Here is a 17516-nt window from a genome sequence, read left to right on the forward strand (position 1 = left end):
TAATCTCATCTAAGTGAATAACTTGCTAAATTATTAGTCAAATCAGCTTACGAGTATACAGTTAACTCGAAGTATAAGTAGGTGAATATGCATGCTCAAATTCATAAAAATACATTTACATACAAATAATATGATAATCATCTCTCAACTAAACTTATTTTAATGTATATATGTTGCTCAACGTTTTGAAGAACACAGATCAGTTAAAGTTGAGTGGTTTGGTATAGAGTCACTGGTCACAACGACTATGAAATTCTTGATAATTTTTTTTTTTTTTTTCAAATTTGAGCAACCTCTTTGGCATCCATAGTGTCAAATACAATGAGGTATAATAATACAACGACCGATCAATCACCACTATAAAGAAAGAATAAACAACGTCGATTATTATAATTATCTTTTTGGGTTCCCACATATACAACTCCTCGTGTTCCACAAAGTATGGCACGTGATGATCGATTAGTTTGGAGATATTACTTTCTCGGCCCCCCCCCCCCCGCAGCAAATCAAAGAAATCGACTTTCTAAAAATTAATGCTGAGGTGAACCTTGGAAAGAAAACTTTGTCGTCTCTCCTGGGAATTAAACCTTGGTTGTCTTGTAATTCGGGAAAGCGCAGAAATCAATGTACCACGGAGATATAACTATTTCTTCCCTTATTAAAATTTTCTGATTAGTTTACTTTTTTAAGACAATAAAATTAGTTTTGAGGTTGCGGGCAACATCAAACAGACGACCATATTTATACATACATTGAACGTGTACGTTAACTTTCTTTCAATCAGTATCGTACATCAGATGATTTTATACGGATTATCGCTCTTAAAAAACTCGAATTATTTGTGATACTTGGAAAATTATTTAAAGAGGCGTCGCGTATAAATTAAAGATATCGCATAATACTAAATGATAATACTACATATTTCAATTTTCAATAAGTGAATATCCAAATTAAATTTTCAGCCATAATACGTTTTCGTTATTGATTACGGATGTAGAACATGATCAGAGATATTGGTTCTCTATCACGTGAACTTGGCAAACAATGGAAAAGCAAACACCGCTAGTGAGTAAGTAATCTTATTTTTCTTCTTAAGCGAAAATTTTTCGAGAATATCAAGTAAGAAATAAAAAAAAATGAGAGTCAGAAAGGAAATATACGAAAGAGAATAAAAATAGACAACACACAATCGAAAATTGTCTACTAAAGACTGTCTCGGTGGCTTCATTATCAACCGATTGGCAGAAAAATTCCTCATCTTTCCTCTAATTCCTCCGCTAAAAGTCTACCTACACGCACACACACACACACTGTTGTCTTCTTCAATTCTCTCTCCCTCGTCCGCAGTTCATTTTCCTCTTTGGTTTTATCACATGATGAGCAAACATAGTCTTAGCCTCTCATCTTTCCACTGTTCAATCGTGGAGGGCTCCACCCCTCACCATACTTCTCCTTTTCACTATATATATATATATATATACTTCTCTCTCTCTCTCTCTCTCTCTCTTCACTCCGGGATTAATTACAATTGCAAATGAGGACTCCTCATTACCAAGGAGTTGCAATTTGAGCGTCGATTGCACGTGCTTTAGTGGAAAATGGACTTTTCTGGGATAGTCATCCTCTCCTCCTACTTTACCTCACTCACCCGTTTTCAATAGTGTTTAAAATACATACACTCCCTTCTCTCTCTGTCTCTCCGAGAACACACTATCTGTTCTGGGTGCTTCTGCACTTGCCAGTTCTTTGCCACCTTTCCCATTAGTTATATTGCCTTTACGGGAAGTCCTGACGAGCTCTGTAGGGAAAGGGGATTTTAATTCCCCATTTTCTTGCTGTTTAGCCTGTTGTTCCTTTACCTTGCCTACACTTTTCAATACACACAGACAAAAGCACGAAAAGCTTATTATGAACACCCACGCGACCGACGATGAGAATCGTCGATGCCGGATACTTCACATACCTAACCGTACATTTACAAATTACGTGTGAAGTTATATTGTAACACATAATGCAATATCAATATAAAGTTGAACTTTGTTTAAAAAAGAAGTACTAAGGTATATAAAAGAACTTGATATAACTTATTGTTATAAGCCGGAATGTCATTAAAACTAGATTGAAGAGTTTTTAAGATTATTTCTTCTGAATTAAGTAATGGAAAAATAAAGCATGTGCCCACTCTCATCCCAGGGAAGGCCTTCATACAGAGATATGCAAAATACACTTTTGAAATCTGAATACTGATGTAATAATAGCAAATAAGTGTTATCTGACTCGAAATATCTTTATAACTAGCTTAGTTTCTGAGGTGAGTTCCAGACGTTTCTGGGAAAAGTACGAAGAGAAGACACCTTGATGATATGGAAAAAATAACCACCATCACGTTGACCAGGGATCCCACTTGGGTTGGTTACCAAATCATAACTCCCGATTGTCCAGTAGAGAAACTACGTCTTACAAGTCAAATATCGTGGGTGGCTAGAAGTATTTCACCGTATATTTGCTTTTTTCGTTGATGACTTCTTAGTAAACTATTAAAGAAATGATGGACTCACGTACGTGAAAAGAATTGCGGATGCCGATTCCTTAAGAGAAACTTTAGGTTGCTATGGATATTTTATAGAAATATATATATATATGCATGAGTGAATCTCTGTAGTTTCTAAAGACTTTATTACGCCAACTTAATCGCACATGCACCTCGTAAACATTCCTTTGGGGAATTTATAACAAAACGGTGAATGCCGGAATGTGTGTTATGAGTGCATTTGTCACTCCACTGTATTTATGTTGTCAGAATCATGCTTGTTTCGTGGTCTTGCTGGTGTTGCCATTAATCTTTCATATTTTGAAGTAAAAACGGCCAATTGTTGAATCTTTATATTATGTAAATATTGTATTTCATATGTCTGGCTGCTCTCTCACCCCGCAGAGCTTCTAGAGATGCTGGAATGCGCAATATATGGAAAGTGGATAGTGATTGGCAATCAAGCAGAGAATTATGGTTTTGTTAATACAGTTAAGAGTAGAAAAGGGTAGAAAAAAATATCTCATCGACGTAGTAATCATAATTTTAAAAATATTTTAGTAAAATATTAAAGTCGAAAGAGAAACAGAGGGACTAAAGGGCTGAAAAATGTATCGTTATATCTGCGGTGATTGCGTTTTTATGGACGATAGAAGCGAAGTTCATCGACAATTATTTCACATGAGGTCTTCCAGCAGAACCATCACTAACTGAACGTTATAACCGAGTTCGTTATGAGCGAGTTTGGCTGGTATATTAATCGCGTCATTCCTTATAGCCGTATAGTAATGATCTAAAATAATAAGAATATGGTAGCAGAAATATGCGCGTACGATTAATCACCGTTCGATGATATTCAACAGAGAGGTCAGAAACACTCTTAAGGAATTTTATGCATGAAAAATGAAACAAAGGAAGAACTTTTATCCATCCACACACACATAATATTGTGGAATGCTGCTTTTTACCAAAAAAGTTCGATTAATCGAAATGAAAATTTCTAGATCTGTTCGTATCTCAAGAGTAAAGGAGTTTGACGCAAAAAAAGAAAAATTACACCACTAAAGATTTTAATGTGTCTGAATGTAATAAGTGTCAGACATTCACATAAATTGGATTCAGACTATTTTTCGAAAAGAGAAGAGAAAGCGGGAGAGAAACGTACTCGACCGCAAAAGCAGCAAAATTCTCAGGCTCTTCACGTTCTGAATTGTTTCCTGGTTGGTTCTTAGCTTTCCATTTTTTCTTTTCTTTTCTTTTGTTACTCTTTTTTCAGACCCGTCTCCGAAAATTAGACTCTTTGAAAATAAACAAGAGGCCAGTCTACTTTTTTTTCCCTTCCGATATCTTTTCTTTTAAGCCCGTCTAAAAAGACACGGGGATCCTACCCTCACCCCCTTCAAAAGAAAAAACAACGGTCTAGAAATAAGGAAAAGATATACAAGATAGGGTTTTGGAAATCTCCTCACGCTCAACCCATCGAGTTTCGAAACCTCTATCTTTTCTGGGAAAGGCTTACCTTGGGTAACTGAAAGATAAAAACGATCCTCAGAGAGTCTGTATACTCCAAGTATTTCTCCTTTTTTTCATAGGTAGAAATTACGTTTGTATTTAATCGTGTTACCGACGGCGTCTATTCTTGTCTAAGATGATTATGAAAGAATTAAATTACTACCTATACGATATATATATTTATCGTATATATATTTTTTATGTAAGTTCAATCTAAAGAACACATAAGTAATGGTCTACACTAGGGGTCTTAACATTTCAGACATTGCGGGCCAAATTCGAGCTACCCGTGAAGCCCGTGGGCCACCACACCAAGTCATAATGAAGTATTTATAATCGTAAGAATGATCCACAAATTATCAAGGACTTAATGTAATATGCAGTGGTGCCTTAACGGATTGGCCCAGCACGGCCCCGATTAAAAACAGGGTCCCAAATAATTGACGATTTTTATTTGTTCTGAAATCATTTCACTTCTACATATCATACGTGCACCTCCTAAATATTCTTCTTGGGAATTTTTAACAAATCGACGCATTTGGTGCAATCCGGAAAGTATTTTGTGCGTGGAAGTTATCAACTATAAATTATATCAACTATTAAATGTGGAAGTTATCAACTTCCACATTTTGAAGTTAAAATGACAAGTATCTCAATTTTCATGTTATGTAAGTATCATCATTATTTATCATTTGTCTTCGAAATTTTTATGTTATATAAGTATTGAAGATCTGCTTGCTCCCTGCTGAGAGACGTTTTGAAATGGGAGACCAGCTTCCATTCGTACTCCGAAGTTGTAAACCCGCAGAGAAAATAAACTTCAGCCAACCACTGCTTTGTCGCCAACGGGGTTCGAATCTGGATTCTCACGATGAGGGAGCACAGCACGATGCCCACACGAACCAATAATTACTGAATCTCTGTATTTCGCTTGCTGCTTGGTGGGGGTGTGATAGGGTCCAGTTTGAAATTTAGTGTAGTCTACTCAAGTTCTGTTTGGAGTAGAGCCTGTTTTTTTAGCATGCTTTTACTTACTAATACAAGTAAATTCTTCTAATCGTTGCTACCTCGATTTCTTTTTTAAGTAATCCACGAAAACATTATTTTCACATATCCCCTTCTAGTGGGAAAGTGTCACAAGGTCCATGTCAGGGAATTTGGACAGATTACATTGTCGACAACATCAAGCAACACCAAGTCCATCACAACTCATCCTAGGATTGAGAGGGTGCCACAGAATAGCAACCATTTTCATTGAAATTTTAAGCCTCCTTGTTATGTATATTTAGTCACTGCATATTTAATCGTCATAGAACTAAGTATTGTCGTTTCCAATCAAGGCAATCATTTTGACTTATTATGTAGCACCTTTACTCTCTAGGTTGAAATATTCTTACGAAAATTATGTAAATATTAATTATTTATACCCTTTTCGTAAGAATATTTCAACTTAGGGAGTAAAGGTAGAGCTCTTTAATAATCATTATTTATCATGTATTATGCCATTTTTCGCCTGTAAATAACCATTAATACAATTCTCTGTAAATATCACCAGATTGGCACGTCTGACCACAGCGCCAATAAGTTGGCAACATCATGACGCTAAGGGAAAGGCTGGGAGCTCACGAGAAGACGGTAGAATAATTTCGAAGCTTTTTCCTTGTTATGTGTAGCCGTGACATCTGCCATCAATTTTTCTGACCATGAGTGAAGTGTAATGATTGATTAATTGCACCGTCGTAGGCCTGTTGCTCTCTGTGGCGAGACTTTATAACGGGGAGATCGGCTAGCATTCGCGCCTTGAGGTTGGGAACCACAGTCATGCTGGTGCTGCTATCTGCTTTCCATATTTCGAAATTTCGAAGTAAAGATGTTAAATGCTTGAACTTTCATGTTATTGGGGTTGTCTGCAGTGAAACTTTTTTTTTTAAATGGGAGACCGGTTCGCATTCACGAAGTCGCAGTCTCCGAAGCTAGAAAACCGCAGAAAACGAACTTCAGCCGACCATCATTGTTCGTCAACGGAGTTCGAACCTGGATCCTTGTAATGAGAGTCCAGCAGGATGCCCACACGAGAGCACAGCGGCTCTCATGAAAACCTATTTCACCATTTTGCATAGTTGTCCATAATGGTCTATAGCACCTAATGGTGATTATTATGAAGACTCTATTGAATGGGATTTCCATTATTTGATTCTTAGTGCTAACATCGATCTCATAACTTTTTAGATATACCTCTCTTATAATAGGTATCTCTCATATAAATCGCAAAATTCTCAATTGTTTGGACTGACGACAAGACGTTTACAGAAAATTTTTCCCGAGGTATGGAACATTCTTAGAGATCACAAACAAAAAATTTTAAACACTTCAAAACAAATTTTGCTAAATCACGTTATTACGAGTAAGATATTATTTTTTATAAACGAGTCATCTGTTGAAAATTATTTTCCAGCTCTTTAAGAGAATTCTCTCCACGAATTCTTTTACGAGTTTTAAGATCTCTCGAATTTTCTTTCTTCGAAAAGAATCGTGGAAAAAAATGGAGGAAAAAGGATGGGAAGGAGGAGGAATGGAGAAGAAAGAAAGAAAAATTATTATTTCTTTTTTCTTCTTTTTTTTCAAGAAAACTTTTTCTCGAAAATGGCCACCAAAAAGGCTCTTCTAAACCGTTTAAAAAGTTTCAAAAACAACTTAAGGAAGTTTGTGTTTTTCTTTCTGGCAGTGGCGTAGTTTTCGTACCGCTGCACCATCTCCCTCTCTTTTTTACCAGAACTCTTCCAAAACATCAACTCGCCTTCTCTCTTTCTCCAACTCGCAACACAACATGCTGCCTACTCTGCCTATATAAGCGTGAAATATATTTTTTTGAACCTCCTTCCCTTTCAGAAAAAAAACCTCCATATATATATATATGAAAAAAAAAAAAAAATTGTGGGTTGGGACGGGTACCAACTAAAAAAAAAGAGTGGGAGGATGGAGGGGTGAGGGAGGTACAGCTGGAAGAAACTGATTTGAAAACGGCATTAAGGGTAGTTTTTACCCATGCTTTATGGTAATCCGTGGTAATCAGTATAAATTTAGGCTGACGCCACGTGCTGGAGATGTTCCAGAAAGAAGAGTAAAAAAAAAATGATCACAGAGAGAAAACTTGTGGAAGCGGTAAAGAAGGCGCTCCTGGGGGTGGAGACTTTCCAGGGACCCCCTGGAAAAAATTTCTCAACCCTCCTCTCGACCATCACCAACGCTATAGCGCGTGGGTGTTTAATGCACGAGCAGGGGGAAAAAATTATTTTTACTTTATTTTTTTGCTTTCAACTTCTCTACACACGCCCCCCTTTAACTTTCCGAGATTTTTCGGCAAAAAAGGGGGGGGGGGAAGAGAACCCTTGAAGTTGTTGTTTTTGTCTTAATGATATGCCGGAATTCGAAGAACGTGATTTTTTTCCCCTCCTCCCTCTTTACACTAAACGAAAGAAATACGAATATAGCCCGGAGGATATTTCTTCAACTTAAATGAAGCAGTTTATTTCTGTGGGTTTTTGCAAACGGATTATTTTCAATGAGATTTAATCTCTTTTTTTTTTTTTGGTAATACTATTTTCTCGGGAACACGTCGTTCCGAAATTTCTATACCAAATCGTTTACAGCAAAATCTCTTCGGAGCATTGAAACTGTTTTTCTTATTACTAGTAATAATTATTATTATTGCAATGCTATTAATAATTTACTTTACAGCCAGTAGGCTTAATCATAGGTATTATTAAATAAAAACTATATACACCGTTAATGTTTTGGCTATGATTTCTAATTCAATTAAACAACAGCCGCTTTACGTTAATGCATAGTTTCTTATTAGAAACAGAAACTGGGTGACTCTGAAAACATACGTGTGATAGAAAGTGAAAAGGCTCTAACGACATATCAGCTCGTTATTGATGCTCTTTTGAATTCGAGTACCATCAGGTAAAAAAAACTCAAGAACTGCATTAAAAGAATTATTCTCTATGTTCTTCTAAGTTCTTCGTTTATGATTTTGAACTAAAAATGCAATTTAGTTTTTCATGGGTAGAAGAAATTATTTGGCTAGGTATGATTTAAATCATAACCTGTCTCTCCCTCATATTCATCCTTGGGAGATCATTAACAACTGTGCACATGATGGACGTGCATGTCTTGGCAGACATGTCAAACCAAACAATGCTCTCTACCGATAAACCTTTCAATAAATGATAAATGAAAAAAAAATGCATTATATGTGTATAAAATATTAAAGAATGATGTGAATGAGAAATTTGTTGCACACTGTTACATTTTCGCCTAATAGCACTCCAATTTAATAGTGCTCTATCATTTTTTAAGAGGGGTAAAATAAATTGAAAATCCCAAGCAAAATAAGTAATTTATGGACCCGTTGTATACATTTAGGGAATAGGAATTTCGTGAAAAAGTACAGATATGAAACATCAATACAAAATTAAACCGTGCGTATAAATCAATGTCTTTTAAACTCCCCAAAATTCCGCTCTGTCGCCATCCAGCCTATTTCAATATATACGACGACAAAAATATTCAATGTATCATTTTAGTTTGAAATTGCGAGTACAAGAAAGAACACAGATATTGATTGGAATATTATTCGATGTTGCCGGCTTATTCCTATTCATTCTACAATGCCTGAAGTATAGCGTATAAAGTAAAACTAATTGATGAGTTATAAAATTAATTGAAGATCGACACATAAGCACAACTGCGAACTCATTGATCCACGTGCATATATCGGTTCATTAATGATATTCACTCTACTTATAAGATCTTTTACTGGGGTATGATTTACTGGGCGAGGGATGTATTTTTTATCTAACAGTACATATAACTTATAAGGTAGAAAAGTTTAATTGATGTGGGAAATAGACGCCTAATGGACTTAAATGTTGGTCAAAATGAGAACGAAAAGTAAATGAATAGTTGTATGCAACATGACCTTTAAAGAAGTTATTATAATTTATTTGTATAGTAAATTCTATTAAACATCGATAACTATTAATTGAGAGGTTTTTTTTACCTGAATGAAGGCGGTACTCTGCCGAATCGGTAGCCCATAAGTTTGAAAGCTCGACGTCACAAAATCCCTTACTTAAGTTTGGCGGAATTTTCCATGAAGTTCACGGTCCATATTTCATGATCCATGGAGTGGAAGTGAAAATTTTGTATAGATTGTGTGGCACGGGTTGATTTAGGTCTGCAACCCCCCCCCCCTCCCCCTCCATCCATGGAAGGGCTCTCTTTTATACCAAGCACAACTCCGATCTATCGCCATAGGCAATTTACTACCGAATGAGTTGTATGACAGAAGTGTGTGTATGCACCTGACAGTCTGAATGGGCATCTAGTGTCCTGTTTAAATTTTTTACTGCTGCCTTCTATTTTTCAAACTATAAGTGAAGTGCAGTGATTTAATATTTGAACCGCTGTAGGTCTAATGCTCTTTGTGCGAAGACATTTTATCGGGGAAGATGGGCTCGCATTCACGCCTCCAATATGGGATTCACAGAAAACTAACTTCAGCAGACCACCACTGTGTGGGCGATGGGGTGTGCTCGCGATGCGAGTCCGTTACTACTATCACAAGACTGCACAGTAGCACGAAAGGGCTGTATAACGGTTGTAAAATTACGCAAAAGTCAGTCTTCAGTCCAATTTTTTGTTTTAACTTATCGATCGAGACGAAATAAGTAGAAAACGATAGCATAAAAGTTTGTCTTTTAGCAAAATACAAGCAAAAAAATGTAAGGTCAAGATGTTTCGCACCATTTAAAGACCGAATCCGATCTAAACAAAATATATATATATATATATTTGTTCTGTTTACGTAAATTCTTAATCAAGGGTTGAATATATTATAACGAGAAGAATAAATGTTGTGCTCCCCGTTCTCGGATAATACAGACATTATTTATTCTAAATTTACAAACATTGTGAGCTTAATTATGACAGTCGAAAAAAAAAAATTCCCCTTCAATTTCTTTATCTCACTAGGTCTACACCTAAAAAATCATTAAATTCACCGAAGATTACAATAATATTATTTTTATAAAGAAATCATGATTGTTGTTTGAATACCCAAAAACCCATTATCATATTAAAAAAAAAATTTCAGAATTATATTTTTAAATTTTACCACCATCATCATCAAGACGCGGGGTTGCAAAAGAATTTAAAAAAAAAAAAAAACTGTAAGGAGGAGGAGAAAAATTTCCAAAAAATGGCAAGACGGTAAAAGTTACAAATCGGCATTTTCTGTGCCCGAGGTAACTAATTAGCATTCAATAGTAGGAAAAGCAAACCTTTTGAGCTCATTATCTATGCACACTTTGGGCTTCAACAGCGGAGAAAGAAAAGAAGACTTTTAGAGGAGAGAGGAATACTAGAAGAATGAGAGGAGGCAAGGCATTTGTAAACTGGGAGAAGGTGTGTGGGAGAAAATACCTTGCAAAATATGCGGCATGGGGTGAAAAGTGAAGAGAAAGAGACTCGTGCTAAACCAAGAGGAAGAACAACAAGAAGAAAAGGTTAAGTTGGAAGAAAATGTGATCCCCAGAAACATTTCAAAGAAAAGCTTCGAAAGCAGAGAGGATGGAGATGTTAGAGAGAAATTTTTCTGGGAAATTCCGGCGCGCCAGCTGTCGGCCGTAAGGAGCAAGAATCAAAAACTGGAATTAGCGATCGAAGTGTAATTTTTGGACTTCTTGCGCTAACCCTTAATTGCGACTCGGCTGTTAAAAGTCTGCTGCTGCTGATACTCTAGAAAGAAAGAAAGACTGCGAGGGAGGGATGAGGCAACCTTTTTATAATTCCTCAAGGGAGAAAGAGGTGAGATGGATGAATGGATGGCAAGGTGGCCGACACCAACATTAACAAACAAAAAAAGTTCTTTTGAAAAAAAATCCTTTTTTAAATGGAAAAATCAGAATTTTAATCATATTTCCTTGAAAAAAATTGTTTAGAAAAAAAAGTAGTTCTACAAATTCGAATGTTATATGTATAAAATGTTTCTCCAAATTGTTTGAAATCCATGTTTTAGTTTAATTTCGGAATAATCGTTACAGGAAAGAAATTTCATGCTGAATGAAATTAGTATGCCTCAAAATTTATCTTTTAATTCGAAGAGTCACAACCTGCGGGCGTTAAAAACATTAAAAATCTCAATTTCAGTAATATTAAAATCTCAGTAGTATCAGAAGTATTAATGCATGTATAATACAGATCTATGAATATTCTGGAGACTACATGGGGTGTTAAAGTGTATGTAAAGTGTGGAATATATAAGTAACATTTTTGTTTAATTATCATCACAATAGAATGTAATGAAATATATATGTAATTTACTATTGTGCCAATAAAATCACAATTTTATGTACGGAGAGTGAAACGTATTTTGAAGAATTAATTTCTGTAACATATATAGGGAGAGAGAGAGATGGAAAATGTTGCGACTCCCTGTGATTTAACAAATTTACAGTTTTTAGAAAGGTTAAAAATATATTTAAGAACAATGATGTGTAAATAAATAATCAAACAGAATTTAGAACATATGAGGATATTTAATGTGTTCGATGTGTGAAATTGTCTTTTCTCAAGTTTTCTCCACATAAATCAAATTGTGTTTGCGTGTGTAATACTAATTGATTAAGTTCAATGAGGAATTCCAAATCAAAACATCGCAATAAACTTTTAAATGAACATCCAAGTTACGAAATGTTTTATCTTTGTTTTTAATTAAGACACCTCACTTGAGAACGTAGCATAAAAAGGAAAAACAAAGATAAACAGGTAAAACGCTTAAATTTTTCTTTACAATCTTCACCAGAGAAACAGTAATATATATGTGTATATATATATCTAAATAATTTTTTTTTTTCGTCGTAAGAGCGCGAGTGGGAGCAGCAGCTCTATCATCTCATGCCTCAGATGAATCGCCTAAGTCACATCATCAAGTTAAGAGAAGAGATTTTACGCCACTGTATCCCCTTACGGGACGATGATGAGGCGATTATTGCGTATCTGTAGCCTCCTTAACTTGATTTAAAGCTTCTTTTTTGACAGAAGACTTCACCGCAATTTACAGCCGTGAAGGAAAAAAAAATTGGAAAAAAAAACATATTTTTTTTTCCAGTGTTTTTTTTTATATTTCAAGCGAGATCTCAGCTTCATCTAACAACCGCTCATTTAGCTTTCTTTTTAACTCAATTTTTTTTAATACTTTACTCACGGCTATCCCTCTCTTGTCTCTCTAGTCTTCTGGGAGTACACTTTATTTATTAATAATATATGCAAATGATCATGCTCATTAGCATCGGAGCGTAATTTTCATTCTCTTCTTGAAACTTAATCCTCATCACCTCATATTTTCACACTGATTTTTTTTTCTCTCCATTGTGGTGTTTTTTTTTCCTATTCTCCTTAGAATATATATCTGTATAATTTTTTTTCTGCATACGTTGACACGAGACTTTCACTGATTTTGAATCTCGGAGAAAGCATTAAAGCCTTTTTTTTTGTATATATCATTCTTCTAGTTAAACTCTCTTTTTATGACGTTTCTTTTGTTTCAAGGCATTTTTCTTTGTCACAGTGTCGCATTCAGTCATTACTCAAAAACCATCGCCGCTCTGAGAATTTTCAGAAGGTTTTCTCCTCTCTTTTTTTTTCACTATCATTTTTAAATATAGGATTGTTCCTAATTTTTTTTCAGAGATGAATAAAAATAATTCTTATTTCTTTTCTTGTTCTAAGAACTATGACTTAACTTTTTTTACGCGGAAAAATTCCGCTCCAAAAAACACTTTAAAGTTTAAAGAATGGAAATAATGAGAAATTTTGAATAAAATAATGCCTGGAAATGTTTTTGTGTGAAGTTCATGCTAAATAGGGGGAAAAGTTTTTTTGGAAAATAATGAGTATAATAATAAAATAAGCTCGTGCGATAGGATGAAGTTTTATTAACAAAAAAGAAATTAGTTTTCTCCTTTAATGTTTATGCATTCAAGTAGGCTTTAATACAGGATTTGAGTGAGTTGTAACTAATTGGTAACGCTAACTATTAACATAATTGTGTAGATAATGTATATTTATACCTGTTTTTGTAAAAAAAAGCCATCTACCGAATAGTAGCTGTTGAAAACAATGAATATTTTGCAAAAATTTTGAACAAGTTTCAAAGCAAATACAAATTTTCTTTCACTGGTTTACGCGTTTTAGCACTGGGATGAGAAGCCATCTGCAGAACTTCATAATAGTTTTTATAGTTTCAAAATAATTAAAAATTTACGATGCTGATAAACATTTATAATCCTGAAAACGATTTGATGATTCAGTTTTTGAGGATAGAGTGATTAGGAGTTGTTTAAGCAGCTACCCGATGTTCGATCTCAGGTGATCTCAGTTTCATCAGCTGAATAAGAATAATATGAGGAAGGACAACCTGAAAGTTAGTATGATTACGAAATTGTTCTTTTAATTTTGCAATCATGGTAATACAATCGACGTTGAAAACTATAAACAATCTGTTACAATGTTGTCTGCAAAATGCAGTTGATATGGAAATGCATCGTCAGAAAATAATTATAAAATTGTAATAATTAATTGCATGCATTATTATCGCAAAAATTAATGTCAACAATATTTGTTTAACAAGCATTTAAATTAACTGAATATAACTAATTCAATTGGGTATTAATTAACTTATTAATATTAATTAATATTAATTAACTGAATATAACTAACGTAATTCAATAAACTATCATATATTTTAAAAAATATAATGTCGGCTGCCATTTGACCAATCTTATAGATCTACTGGAAGAACACCCTAGTCCCTTGGGGTCGTAGAGTGAATTAAGAACAAGATCCTAATTTATATATTTTTTTAATGTATTTTTTTATTTTTGTGTAACTGTTTTTATTTTTATTTTTTGTTGTACTGGTTTGTCATGTTTTTGTTGAAATAAAAATTAAGGTTTATATAAATCAATTCTTTTTACTATGCATATGGTATTGATTTCTGAAAATTTTCCTACGTATATACGTATATTAGGGATAATTGATATCAGATCTCTAAGCTGAAATATAAATTTTGAGTACTCACGTGTAGTCACGGTGAATATTTTCTCGTCGATTTTAAAAGCCTGCTTCTCTTCAACGGCTTATGTCCTCAGTTCAACTTCGGACAACATGCAGTTATAACATATGTTCTTGGTTGAAAAGGTTGACATACAGATGTTATTACTGGGAACTAAAAAATGCAATAAAGTATAAATAAGAGAGGGGTATAAATAAAGTACTAAATTTAAAATGACAGAAATATATATTTCATGATTTTTTATTAATTTTAAAGATATCTGACATATTTATCATTAAAGAAAACAAAATTTGTTTTAAATAACTCGAAAAATTAGATACACCATAAGAAATTGGATTGCTTTTTATTGAATAATTGCCGCAAATATTTTTTTTTTCTTTAGAAACATTATTACTAAAGTTTTTACGTAGATTTACTATAATTAGACAGATAATGTGCATACACAGTTTAAAACAACGTAACTTCACCAACTTTACCTTCGTAAACATTGATCTTCGTGAGCATTATTCAGTTAGCCGCAAACCCCGTGGGCAAACACCGAACTCGAAACAAAGAGCCTACACTTAACGAATTATTATTCTGTTAAGTAGAGCATAACCTTCTTAATCACGATTGAGGACAATTTACTACCATTTTATCTCTTTTTAGAAGTAAGTGAGTTGTGCCGTAAGTGTCAGTGCATATACCAAATAATCTGAACGCATATCTACTGTTGTGTGTGGCCATCTGTATTTCGAATTGCGAGTAAAACGTAATGGTTAAAGTTAAGCATTTGTATCGTTTCTGTAGCAAACCACAGAAAATAAACTTCAGCCGACAACCACTGCGTCTCCAGTGTGAATCGAACGCGGGTCATTGCGATTGGAGTCCGTCACGATGTCGCTCTGCTTCATGTCAAAATCACTCAGTATATTTACATGCAAATTTATACTTTTTTTCTGTAACACGTCGCATAATGATTTTATAGGAAATAAGAACTTAAAAACGACTTCCGCGACTGCAGTTAACATCTAAAATTAACGGAAATCAACGACGTAATTAACGCATCTGGTTGATTCAATGACAAATTGTTTGTAACAGTAACATCGTATATAGAAGAATTTTTCTGTTCTTATATTTTTTAAGATGATCTCATTCACAGCTATCGGAGGAAAAAGAAAAGACTTTCATCTTCCATTTTCTTTTTTTACTTTAGTTTCTTGTGATACTTTTTTCTTCGTCTTTTTCTGGGGAATGGAAAAATCCGCATTAGGTGGAAAGAAATATGAAAAGATCATCCGAAGTTCATGTGCTGTTAGGAGAAGAAGTAAAAATGACTGAGGAAAAAGCAGAGAGAGAGAGAGAGAGAGAGAGAGAGGAGCTGCAAAATGTGGAAGAAAAAAATAAAGAAAAAATGAGAGAAAAAAATAAAAATAAAATGAGAGAAAGCAACGGAAGGAGATGACTAGAGCTCGTGAAGTTGAGATTTATGGCAAGCGATTTGGGCCCCTGTCGCTACTGTGGACTTCTCTCCTCTATTTCTTTTTATACTTTACTTTTGCTCTCTGATTTTTTATTTTTAAGTGGGAAACCGAGGAGGATAGCACACCATGGCCATCAGCGGAAAAGATGGGATAAAAGAGAGCAAAAGGACGTTGCATCTGGCGAGATATTCTTCGAATGGCGAAACTAAAACGCAAAACTAACCACCGCTTTCTTTTCCTTTTTTAATCTGTGTGCAGTATATACTGATGATGCTTCGTTGGGAGGAAGGAAATTTAGTTGAACAATTAATTTTGCTTCGTTCATACGCTCTCCATCATTTCCTCACACAGTGGGAGCAACGAGTTTGTTCACTCCACGAGCGGTTATTTAAGTAAAGGATCATTTCCGCAGCTAATTAAGTATGCCCGCAAATATCGTTTATGTTGTTTCAACACAGCTTCTAAGGTCAACATATTACCCAAATTTTCCGTTCGTTGCGTTGAATAATATTCTTTCGTCGAGGGAACGCTTTCAATTCGAAAACTCGTTCGATTCAAAATATCTCATCGCTATTGTCCCCATAAGATAAAATGGAAGGAATGTTATCCTTGTGTGTCAAGAAGTTGAAAATTTAAATATAAATGTCGTAAAATCTCAGATGAAAAAAAAACAATTAAAGATCATCAAAAATGTAAAGGTCATCGTCACGATGCGACAATTTTGATCGAAACGGCACATGATGTAAAAAACGAAAATTTTTATACGAATATGACTAAAAAGAGTTTTTCCGGTGTAACAAATCATTCAATCAGAGATCAAATAGGATCAGGGTAGTTTAATGACTAGAAGCCGAAGTGAAATAAGAGATTTTTTATTCACTTCGGCCTCAGGCTACGAGAATACCTGCGTTTAGTGGGGCTGAGCAAAGAAAAATCCTTTGTTCTCTCAGTTGACTTTTGTGAAAGGTAGATGACAATCGAACTCTCTCTCTCTCAGACTTGCGAATTGAATACAATCGAAAAAAAATGCGGTTCAAACAAAGAATCTCAATAGCGATTGGGGTTGGCAAGCACTTTACCACTGCCCAGCAATGTAAACCTGCCAAATAGGGTACAAGTAAACCTGTCCGAAAATAGAGAAATGATAACAATAATAAAAGTGATATATACGTACGTCATTTAAAGAATTTCACCTGAAAAGAAAAAATCGTAATCCTCCCCCTGAATGATTGAGCACGCTACTACGTTGATCATCCTTAGATAATGGTAGGACGATTAGTATTGCTACAAAAAATTATCACAGATATTTTTATATCAAAGCCCCTATTTAAACCAGTGTTTCCATCTTATTTGTCATTTTCAGAAAATATTTTTCTTCAGTGCAACTCGCGTAGATCTTTATTATGGTATACCTGTAGCATATACTGTATATTCCATTTCTGCGGACTGTTCCGGAACACCTCCATATCCCCGTTGGCAATATCAGCCGCTATGGGAAACATTAATTTAAATTATTGCTTTTGTGATGCATTAATGCCACCATTATTCACATTTCAGATTGGAACACAACACGCCTAAAACATCATCGACAAATGATTTAATATATCATCATGCTGTTTTTTCCTTACATATACACACATATTTATTTATTAGACTAAGAAATGACTAATATGTAGCATTAAATCAATGAGTGTGTACACATTTGTAAAGAAACTTTTATAAAATATACCTCATGAAAGATAAACGGGGGAAGAATTGTATGTAGTATTCAGTTTTTAAGAAACTCACTTTTCAAGTACGATATCATGTTTCAGTTCATACGGTTGAGCATAGAAAGATAGATTTTGATATTTGTTTTCAAAAAGCCAGT

General features: G+C 34.5%; 1 protein-coding gene across 11 annotated transcripts in view; it reads right to left on the reverse strand.

Annotated features, from left to right (window-relative positions):
• The window catches only part of LOC149076594 (uncharacterized), a 307582-nt gene that overhangs the window by 58596 nt on the left and 231470 nt on the right, over positions 1-17516 (reverse strand). For all 11 annotated transcript variants that reach the window (XR_016194077.1, XR_016194076.1, XR_016194078.1 and 8 more), the window contains one exon: positions 14190-14336. The gene's annotated coding sequence lies outside the window, so the exon portion shown is untranslated. The remainder of the gene's footprint in view (positions 1-14189; positions 14337-17516) is intronic.

Source organism: Pholcus phalangioides, unplaced genomic scaffold (assembly GCF_987345545.1).
Source record: "Pholcus phalangioides strain wild (caught in Gottingen) unplaced genomic scaffold, Ppha-v1.0 ptg000015l_1, whole genome shotgun sequence".
In the NCBI taxonomy this organism is placed as follows: Eukaryota; Metazoa; Arthropoda; class Arachnida; order Araneae; family Pholcidae; genus Pholcus; species Pholcus phalangioides.